Source organism: Sturnira hondurensis, unplaced genomic scaffold (genome assembly GCF_014824575.4).
Source record: "Sturnira hondurensis isolate 20B ecotype Veracruz unplaced genomic scaffold, ASM1482457v3 Scaffold0009244, whole genome shotgun sequence".
NCBI lineage: Eukaryota > Metazoa > Chordata > Mammalia > Chiroptera > Phyllostomidae > Sturnira > Sturnira hondurensis.
This window is the reverse complement of record NW_028081875.1, coordinates 3,707,323-3,717,041: the sequence shown is the minus strand read 5'-3', so window position 1 is coordinate 3,717,041 and position 9,719 is coordinate 3,707,323. Positions and strand designations below refer to the sequence as shown.

The 9,719-nt window shown below is 38.2% G+C and overlaps 1 pseudogene; it reads left to right on the top strand.

The window, feature by feature from the left end:
- Positions 1-400: 400 nt before the first annotated feature.
- LOC118994340 (translationally-controlled tumor protein-like) lies at positions 401-1,028 on the top strand (annotated as a pseudogene).
- Positions 1,029-9,719: the final 8,691 nt, after the last annotated feature.

The window sequence follows — 9,719 nt, the reverse complement described above, 5'->3', positions numbered from 1 at the left end:
TCACCACTTCTGCTGCCCATCTTACATAATATCTTCTTCTCAAAAAAAAATCAGACGTTCCTGGGGCTGGGTAGGAAAGTTGGATAGAACATCATCCTGTTATGCCAAAGTTGTGGGTTCATCCCCACATAGGTGCATATATAAGAATCAACCAATGGATGCATAAATAAGTGGAACAAATTGATGGCTCTCTCTTTCTCTCAAATCAATTCAAAGACAAAAGAAAATCAGGGGGTTTCTTCCATCTGCTCATTCCCCAATCCCCAAGCACTACTCTGGCTGCACTGTAGCACTTGCCCCAAGGTTTAGGTTTCTGCTGCCAGTGCTGCTGCCACCTCCTTCCAGCCTCCATCATGATCATCTACAGGACCTCATCAACCATGATGAGATGTTGGATATCCATGAGATCTGAGAGATCACAGACGGGCTGTGCCTGGATGTAGAGGGGAAGATGATCAGTAGGACAGAGAGTAACACTGATGACTCACTTATTGGTGGGAATGGCTCCACTGAAGGCCCAGAGTGCAAAGGTACTGACAGCACTGTAATCACTGGTGTTGATTTGTCATGAACCATTATTTGCAGGCAACCAACTTCATAAAAGAAGCCTACAAGAAGCACCAAAGATTGTATGAAATCAATCAAAGTGAAATGTGAAGAATCGAGACCGAAAAAGAGTAAAACCTTTATGACAGGGGCTGCAGAACAAATCAGGCACATTCTTGCTAATTCAAAAACTACCAAGTCTTCACTGGTGAAAACATGCGTTTAGAAGGCATGGTTGCTCTGCTGGAGTATCATGAGCATGGTGCTAACCCATGTATGCTTCTCTTTAAGGATGGTTTAGAAATGGAAAAACGTTAACAAGTTTGACAATCTGGATCTATATCACCCATTATCATAACTGGCTGCTGCTTGTCATCCACACCAGGACTAAAACAAATGGGACTGATGTTATCTTGAGCTCTTCATTTATTTTGACCTTGATTTATTTGGAGTAGAGGCATTGTTTTTAAGAAAAACAAGGCATATAGGTTTTCTAAAAATAAAATGCATTTAAACTAAAAAAAAAATTCAGGGGTTTGTACCACATGAAAGAATAATGAAAGGAGAGAGAAAAAATGCAAAGTTGGCTTTCCCCTTCCACTTTTAAACATCTCTCCCATCTTCAATCCATGCCATGTTCAAACCAATACAGTTGCACTAGTTTCATTTAAATGATCATTTTTGCTTAAAGTCTTCTCAAAAAACAAAAGTAAATATACTCCTTTTCTCACATCAGACTTTAATGGAATGAAAAATCTGACTCAAGTTTTTAAATATTTGAATCAAGAACCTGTCATAAATTGGGAAGCTATCACCTGATTGAAGGTGTCAAGTATATTTCTTTTTCCTTTTTACAACTTCTATTTTACAAAAATAATATTTGATCCTGGCAGTTAATTCCTTGTCCTACTTACTTCAGACTTCTAGTCCTCAGTCGCCCACCTGGAATGCATCTCCTTCTAGTAGTTATTTATGTATTATATGCATATACAAGCAAACATGTGTGTTCATATATATAACAGATTGAACCATATAAAGTTACCCCTGTTGAAACATTTTTTATCTACTAAGGCAGGGCTGTCATATCATCCAATATAATATATCTTTTTAAACATATATTAGAGCATACAAATATACTAGTCTGTATTTTCTTTTTTATTTTTACTTAAATTTTTTTTATTTACCTATATGTCCTGAAGATTATTCTATATCAGGAATAGGGCTTGATATTATTCTTTTCCAGGACTCCATAAGCATGGCTGTAATTTATTTAACCATTACCTCTCTGATGCACACTAAGGCTTATTTTCAATTTTCATTATTGCAAATACTGCCTAAGTATCCCAGTCAGCATTTGAATCTCGATATCTGAAGAAAGACAGATGGGGATATGCAAGGCCAATTTTCCTGTCTCATGGCAAACTGGCTGAAGCAATGATGGAATCCCTTAGTCATTATTGGTACCCATGTTGCAAGAGATGTTGACTAATATTTATAGGAAATACCAACCAAAGTCTTTGCTCTTCTCACTTCTGTAGCTCTTAAATTAGTTTGACTCATAAAACCAGAAGGAGTTGAGTGCCCTGAAAACTCTTATTTTTGTGGGAAGAGTCTTTTTTTGTCTGAAAGGCTTCATTGGGAAGAGATATGAGTTTCCCAGACAGATCTGGTTTTGGTTCTTAGCTCTGCCATTTAATAGCTGTGTAACCCTAGATGACTTACCCTCTCCAAACTTCAGTTTCCAAACCTATAAAGTGGTTTACCCATGTTGTAGGGTTCCATTGAGATTAAATAAAATGATGTGGCCCTGTCTGGTGTAGCTCAGTGGATTGAGCGCAGGCCTGCGAACCACACGATCTCGGTTCGATTCCCAGTCAGGGCACATGCCTGGGTTGCAGGCCAATTCCCAGCAAGAGACTCATGAGGCAACCATACATTGATATTTCTCTCCTTCTCTCCTTCCCTTCCCCTCTAAAGATAAATAAATAAAATCTTAAATAAATAAATAAATAAAATGATGTGCCTGTCACACCATAGGCACTCAACAAATTGTCCATTTGTTCATTAAACCAAGTTTCTAAAGATAAAACATTTAGTGCTTTCCTAGCAGAGCTAAGCCAGTGATTTTTCTAAGGAAATATGAAAATGTCTTCTGCAAGGCCTCCTTGCTGTCTGGCATGAAGTAAGCAGTATTTGTTTTCAGACCTCAGAGTTATCAATGGATTGTGGTTCCAAATCTCTGAATTCCGGCCCCATCCTTGGCACAAAGACCTTGGCTTGGAAGGTCTTATTGCAGGCAAGAAAACATATTATTCCCAGCATCCTTAAAACACCATCAGTTGATTGGACTCATTTCCTAGCCTCTAGTTTAGTCCAAATGATCTGCAGACATGTAAATTACTCACCTTCTACACTGAATCATGTGTGGAGCACTTCATGAGGAGCAGAGGAGCAAAAGCAGATGATAGATGAAAGGAGTCATGGGTCAACTGACACCAGCACTATGCTTTTGATTATTAATTTTAGAATAATGTTTTTATTTAGACCTTTAAAGCCCATGTTAATTTTCAAATGATTCATAAAAGTACAAACAAGCAAATTCTTTCTGCCTAGAAATCACAACTTTCAATATTTGTTGAACCCCATCCTAGGCACTTTATATATTTATACAGCTCAAATATTCAAAATATAGATATATGGATAGGTCATATAATTAAAGATTATATTAACTATCTTATTTGTTTACTTATTTTGTATTTTCCAATCCTCACACCCCCAAGTCCTACACTGGAAAATTCAATGAAGGGAGAAACTTTGATTATCTTGTTCACTACAGAATCCTCAAAGCCTAATACAGTGCCTAGCACATAGAAGATGACGAAAACAAGTGTTGAATGCTCAAATATTTCTATTTGGATATCTTGTGATTCTTTCTTTGACCTTTAGTTCAATAGCTTGCCTAGGACATAACTTAGTATCGATCATTACACGTCACTTTTTTCTGGGACACTGTTCTATCAATATTTTCTCATTTTAGTAAAGTTTTTCTATATTTATCCTTGAGTATTTAATTTCATCTTCCTGCTTTCTTCTTCACAAACTGTAATTATGGATATAGGGGTCTCCTTTTGCTCCCATATCTATCAACTTCTTTGCAGTCATTATTTATAGTTTACTTTTCTATTTCCTTTTGTGCAATGATCTCAAGCTTACCATCTCTGTATTTTTGTCTTTATTTTCCAGGTCTTTTCCCCTGTGCCTTTAATATTCTTACCTTAAGGGCACATGTTTTCTCAGGTCTTGTGTTCCTCAACCAGTGCTATTCACAGCAAGCTCTCTATGGCACATGCCTTCTGGATTGTGATCAGTTTCTGGCTATTCTCCCTCATCATTCCCCTAGCTTCCTCTCTGGGAGTTTTCTTTGAGTAGAAGGCCAGGTCACAGATAGCAGAAATAGATCACCAGCATACCAATTTCTTTTTCATGTATCCTTGCATCCCTGACCTCACTACAAGCAGTGGATACTTGTTCTGCTCATAGAGATAAAGATATATCTTTCCTACCTCTCTCCTGTGCTGCCCACAAAACTGGATTTCAACTCTCTAAGAATCCTTGGATATGTTCTTCTTGGTATTATTAACAAAGAGTTTTTGAGAATATACATATTCTTATCAGACTTGGGCAGCACATAGCAGCTGGGGGCCTACTCCCTCATCTCAGTCTAGCTTTTTTGGCATTTGCTAGGAATCTATTGTAGTTTGTGGTGTTATGCTGTTGCAGGTTCCTACTTCATTGATGATGAATTGTGTTCCCTCTATCTTTTCTCCCTTTTGTTAATTTAGATAAATTTCAAATGAGGGGTACAGCAAAGATGCCACCATTTTTACACCATTACTACATTAATCAGAATGGTCAGACTTAGACTGAGCGAAAGAGATGTTTGCAATTGAGAATTGTGAGTCTGAAGCCAGTTGAATGCCTTTCACTTCTCAAGTTGCATTCTCCAGTCATTTATCTCTGTTGAAGACACTGCTTAATGCATACACCATGTGCTTCACTAATGATGTTTTCTACGGCCATGCTGCCATCTCCTCTCTGTTACAATGTGTGACATGGCCCTCAGTGCCTGGGCCACACACCCATTAATATTTATGCTTCCTTAGAGTGATGGGGTGTCCCAGCGATTTGTGAGCATGAGCAGGTGTCCCTAATGGAAGAATAAGTAGGAGGCATCTCTTGGGGAATAGCTGCTTTCAGTCTTCCTGTCATAGAAAAGAAGAATTTGGGGTGGTGATGGAAACATCCACAGCATTTACGGAGTAACTTAAAGGTTAGAGAAAAATGGAGAAGTAGCTGATTCCCCTCTTGTGGAAAGAAGAGAGCTCCTTTTCCCTTTCCCAGCCAGAAGCTTCCCTGTTGCTGTGAGAAGTTATTCCAGTGGCTGGTTGCACACAGCTCAAGTCTTCCAAGTTTATCTCCTTGCACAACATGATCCTAGTTCTGTGCCCCTGATGTGTTGTCTCCTACTCATAAACTTTTGTTCAATGCATAAAGTCTCAGCAAACTATTATTAATCATTACCCGTATGGGCTGCAAATGCAACATCTACATTGCAAACATCTACCAAAATGCAACATCTACTTTGATCTTTGGTTTAATTACCAAGTAATGACAGCAGAAATAAACAATCAATCTTATTTGGTGGGGTCAGAGCACTGCTAACTTTTGACTAGCTAAATGTCCTGTGACCCTTTGGTCCAAACATCACGTGGGGTTGCACTTTACAACAGAGCATGCTGGGGTAATCACTATTTATTTAATTGAAAGTGCTGATCTTTTTATGTTTAATGTAGTTTGTATAAGCTTTAAATATGGGGCCATGTCCAGTTCAATGGATTCTTCTGACCGTACATAATGACCCCTCTGATGCACATATTTCAAGTGTGTCATTCCTGCAAACTGTATTCATATGAATAAATATGAATACAGTATTCATATTCAGTATTCCCATTACTGTATTCATACTTAATCACCTCTGTAAAGACCCTATTCAAAGACAGTCACTTTCTGAGGTACTTGGCTTACAACTTCAATACAAATTTATTTGGAGAATACTATTCAGCCTATATCACCGGCTAAGCCTGCCCAAACTGTAGACACATGAGCAAAATAAGTATGCTCATTGTCTTGAGCCACTCAATATTGGAGTAGTTTGTAATGCAGCAGATAACGACCTCACATAAGGTAGATGAGTGTCTTAGTTTCTGGTGACTGTCTCAGAATTTATTCAGCAAATTCCTTCTGATAGCAGGACCAACTATTTGGGAATTGTGTTCAAAGGGCCAAGGCCAGACCACAAACACTTGGAAGATAGTTTCAGGGACTACATGTCCCATGCTCTATTTGCTTTTCTGTTTTAATTTTGCTCTTACAATAAATGGTGCCTACCAAGGCTATCTCCTTTTAGATAGCAAGTTCTCATAAGAATAAGCATAGAACAGTGGAGAGATGCAGTCAAATAGAAATCTAAGACCAGAGATGAAAATAGCATTGGGCTTTATAGCAATTGAGTTTGAGACCTGTTCTGGAAGCAAGGAGGCCTGGGTCCCTCAACAGATGTAAAACATAGCACTGAGAACAGACTTTCCCGAGCACAGAGCCTGGTTAAAACCCTGGCTCCACCTGGTACTGGCTATGTCATCTTGGGAAAGGCACTTAATCTCTCCATTCTTCTGCTTCTTTATCTATTAAAATGAATAGCACTAGTACTTATTAACATGAGGTTATAATCTAAGGGCATTTATATGGTGAATTAACTATTTTTATTTTCATTATAGAGCTGTCCATGAGTAAGTTGCACTTCTGACTATTCTTTCTCTAACAGTTTTCCTTGGTGACTCACAACTGCTACTTTCCCATTACTTAAGCTTGCACAATTGATTCATTCATTTATTCAACAAATGTTTACTGAGTACCTACTACATGCTAGGCACTGTTATTAGCCCTGAGGGTACTGCATTGTATCAATCAAATAAATATCTCTGCCTCATTGACCTTAATTCTCTTGCTCTTTACAGTGAAAGTTCTACCTTATGACCCTCAATTGCTGTTTCCACCATTCATGGGCATATTTTCCCTACTTCTTCAGTTATATCCTTGAAAGAGGCACTCTGAATGGCTCAGTTTGCCTTTTCAAGTCAAAACACATGATGTTTCTAATTGACTTTCTGATTGGTTGCCTAAGATCTGGTGGCCACCCTGATTCAACCAATTATATTTTAGAGCAAGGGATGAGCATGAGGCTGAGGACATGGCCCAGCAGTGATTGTGGGGCAATCATTCTGAAGGGCAACTCTGGGTAGAAGTCCTTGGAGTAGTACATTAAAGATGAGGAAGACCACCATAGACTCCCACTGGAGCTTGCAGCACCCCAAGGCATCCTTTGGTCATTTTCACATAACATAGGCTGAATGAGAGTGCAAGAATTCCAGGTTATGCATACAAGCCAAGTTAACTACAAAATCAGGCTTGGAACAAAGCTTATATTTATTTATTCATTCATTCATTCATTAGTGTGAAATTGTTTTATTACCATATAAGCTACAGAGATGATATCACACTAGCTATCTTTTTTCTTTCTTTTACATGTCCTAATTTCTTTTTTAAAAAAATTTTTACTGTTGCTCTGTTACAGTTGTCCCCATTTTTTCTCCCATTGCTTTCCCCTGCCCTGTCCAACCCCCACTCCCAAAGACACTCTCCTCCCCATTGTCCTTTTCCATGAGACCTTTGTATGTGTCCCCCTTCTTTTCCCATTATCCCCCTCTCCCATCCCCTCTGATCACGGTTAGTTTGTTCTTTATTTGAATGTTTCTGGTTTTATTTTGCTCACTGCTTTGTTTTATTAATTAGGTTCCACTTATAGGTGAGATCATATGGTATTTGTCTTTCACCACCTGGCTTATTTCATTAGCATAATTCTTTCCACTTCCACCCAGGCTGTTGTAAAGAGTAGGAGCTCCTTCTTTCTTTCTGCTGTGTAGTATCCCATTGTGTGTATCTACCACAGTTTTTTGATGCACTCATTTACTGATGGGCACTTAGGTTGCTTCCAGCTCTTGGCTATTGTAAATAATGTTGCTATAAACAGAGGATGCATAGGTTCTTTTGAATTGGTGTCTCAGGATTCTTAGGGTATAATCCCAGCAGTGGAATTGCCGGGTCAAAAGGCAGTTCTATTTTCAGGGGGTTTTTTTGAGGAAATTTCATGCTGTTTTCCACAGTGGCTACACCAGTCTGCATTCCCACCAACAGTGTACTAGGGTTCCCTTTTCTCCACAACCTCACCAGCACTTGTTGTTTGTTGATTTCTTAATGATGGCCATTTTGACTAGTGTGAGGTAGTATCTCATTGTGGTTTTCATTTGCATTTCTCTGATGGCTAATGATGTTCAGAATCTTTTCATATGCCTATGTGCCCTCCGTATGTCCTCCTTGGAGAAATATCTGTTCAGGTTCTTTGCCCATTTTTTAATTAGATTGTTTGTCTTCCTGGAGTGGAGTCATGTGAGTTCTTTATATACTTTGGAGATCAAACCCTTGCCTCAGGTATCTATCTTTGGCAAATATATTTTCCATATCATTTGTTTCCTTTTTACTTTGCTGGTGTTTAACCATGCAGAATGTTTTTAATTTGATGTAGTCCCATTTGTTTATTCTTTTTTATCCATCCCTTGCCCTAGGGGATACATCAGTGAAAATATTGCTGTATGTGATATCTGAAATTTTCTTCCCTAGATTCTCCTGTAGGAATTTTATGGTGTCATGACTAATATTTAAGTCTTTTACCCACTTTGAAGTTATTTTTGTGTATGGTATAAGTTGCTTGTCTAGTTCCATTTTTTTTTAATGTACCAGTCCAGCTCTCATAACACCACTTGTTGAAGAGGCTATTTTTACTCCATTGCATGCTCCTGCCCTCTTGCCAAATATTAATTGACCATACAAACATGGGTTTATTTGTAGGCTTTCTGTTCCATTGATCTATTTGTCTGTTCTTATGCCAGTACCAGACTGCTTTGATTACAGTGGCCTTATAATATAGTTTTATGTCAGGTATTGTGATCTTTCCTACTTTGTTCTTCTTTCTCAAAATTGCTGTGGCAATTCAGGATTGTTTATGGTTCCATATAAATTTTTGAAATATTTGCTTTCTGTATCTGTGAAACATGTCATTGGTATTTTAAAAGGGATTGCGTTGTATATATAAGTTGCTCTGGGTAGTATGGACATTTTGATGATGTTAATTCCTTCAATCCATGAGCATGGTACATAGTTCTATTTATTTGTGTCTTCTTTAATTTTTTCTTTGCTGTTGTGTAGTTTTGGGGGTACAGGTCTTTTACCTCCCTGGTTAGGTTTATTACCAGGTACTTTATTTTTCTTCTTATTATAATAAATGAAAGTTTTTTTCTAATTTTTGTTTCTATTATTTCATTGTTGGTGTACAAAAATGCCTTTGATTTCTGAATACTGACTTTGTATCACAGCATTTTGTCAAGATTTTTAAAATTTATTATATTTTTTCCATCGCCATTTAGTCTCTTTATATCTGCCTTGCCCCACAGGCACCACAATTGTCGTTGCCAAGATATGGAAGCAGACCAAGTATCCATCAGCAGATGAGTGGCTAAAACAACTATGGGATATTTATACAATGGAGTACTACTCAGCCAGTAAAAAGATTTTACCCTTTGCAACAGTATGAATGAACCCAGAGAACATTATGGTAAGTGAAATAAGCCAGTTAGAGAAAGACAAATACCATATGATTTCACTCATCTATGGAATCTAGTGAACAAACTGGACTAAAAAGGAAATTAGGGCCAAATTCATAGATACAGAGCAGATGACAGCTAAGGCAGAAGGGTAGGTTAGGGGGTGGAGAAATTAAGCAAAATGGAAAAAAATCATGAATGTGGAGCCAAGGCTTTACGATGAACATGTTGGCACTGTCTGGGTGATTTCAGGTGCCTCATCTGACAGAAACAGTAAGCATTCCTTCCTTTCCTCTTGGCACTCACCATTCCCTTGCAAATCAGCAACTTCAGAGGGGGCTTTCTTTGGCTGAAAGGATGTACCTGGCTCCTCAACAAATGACAAACAGTAGTTGG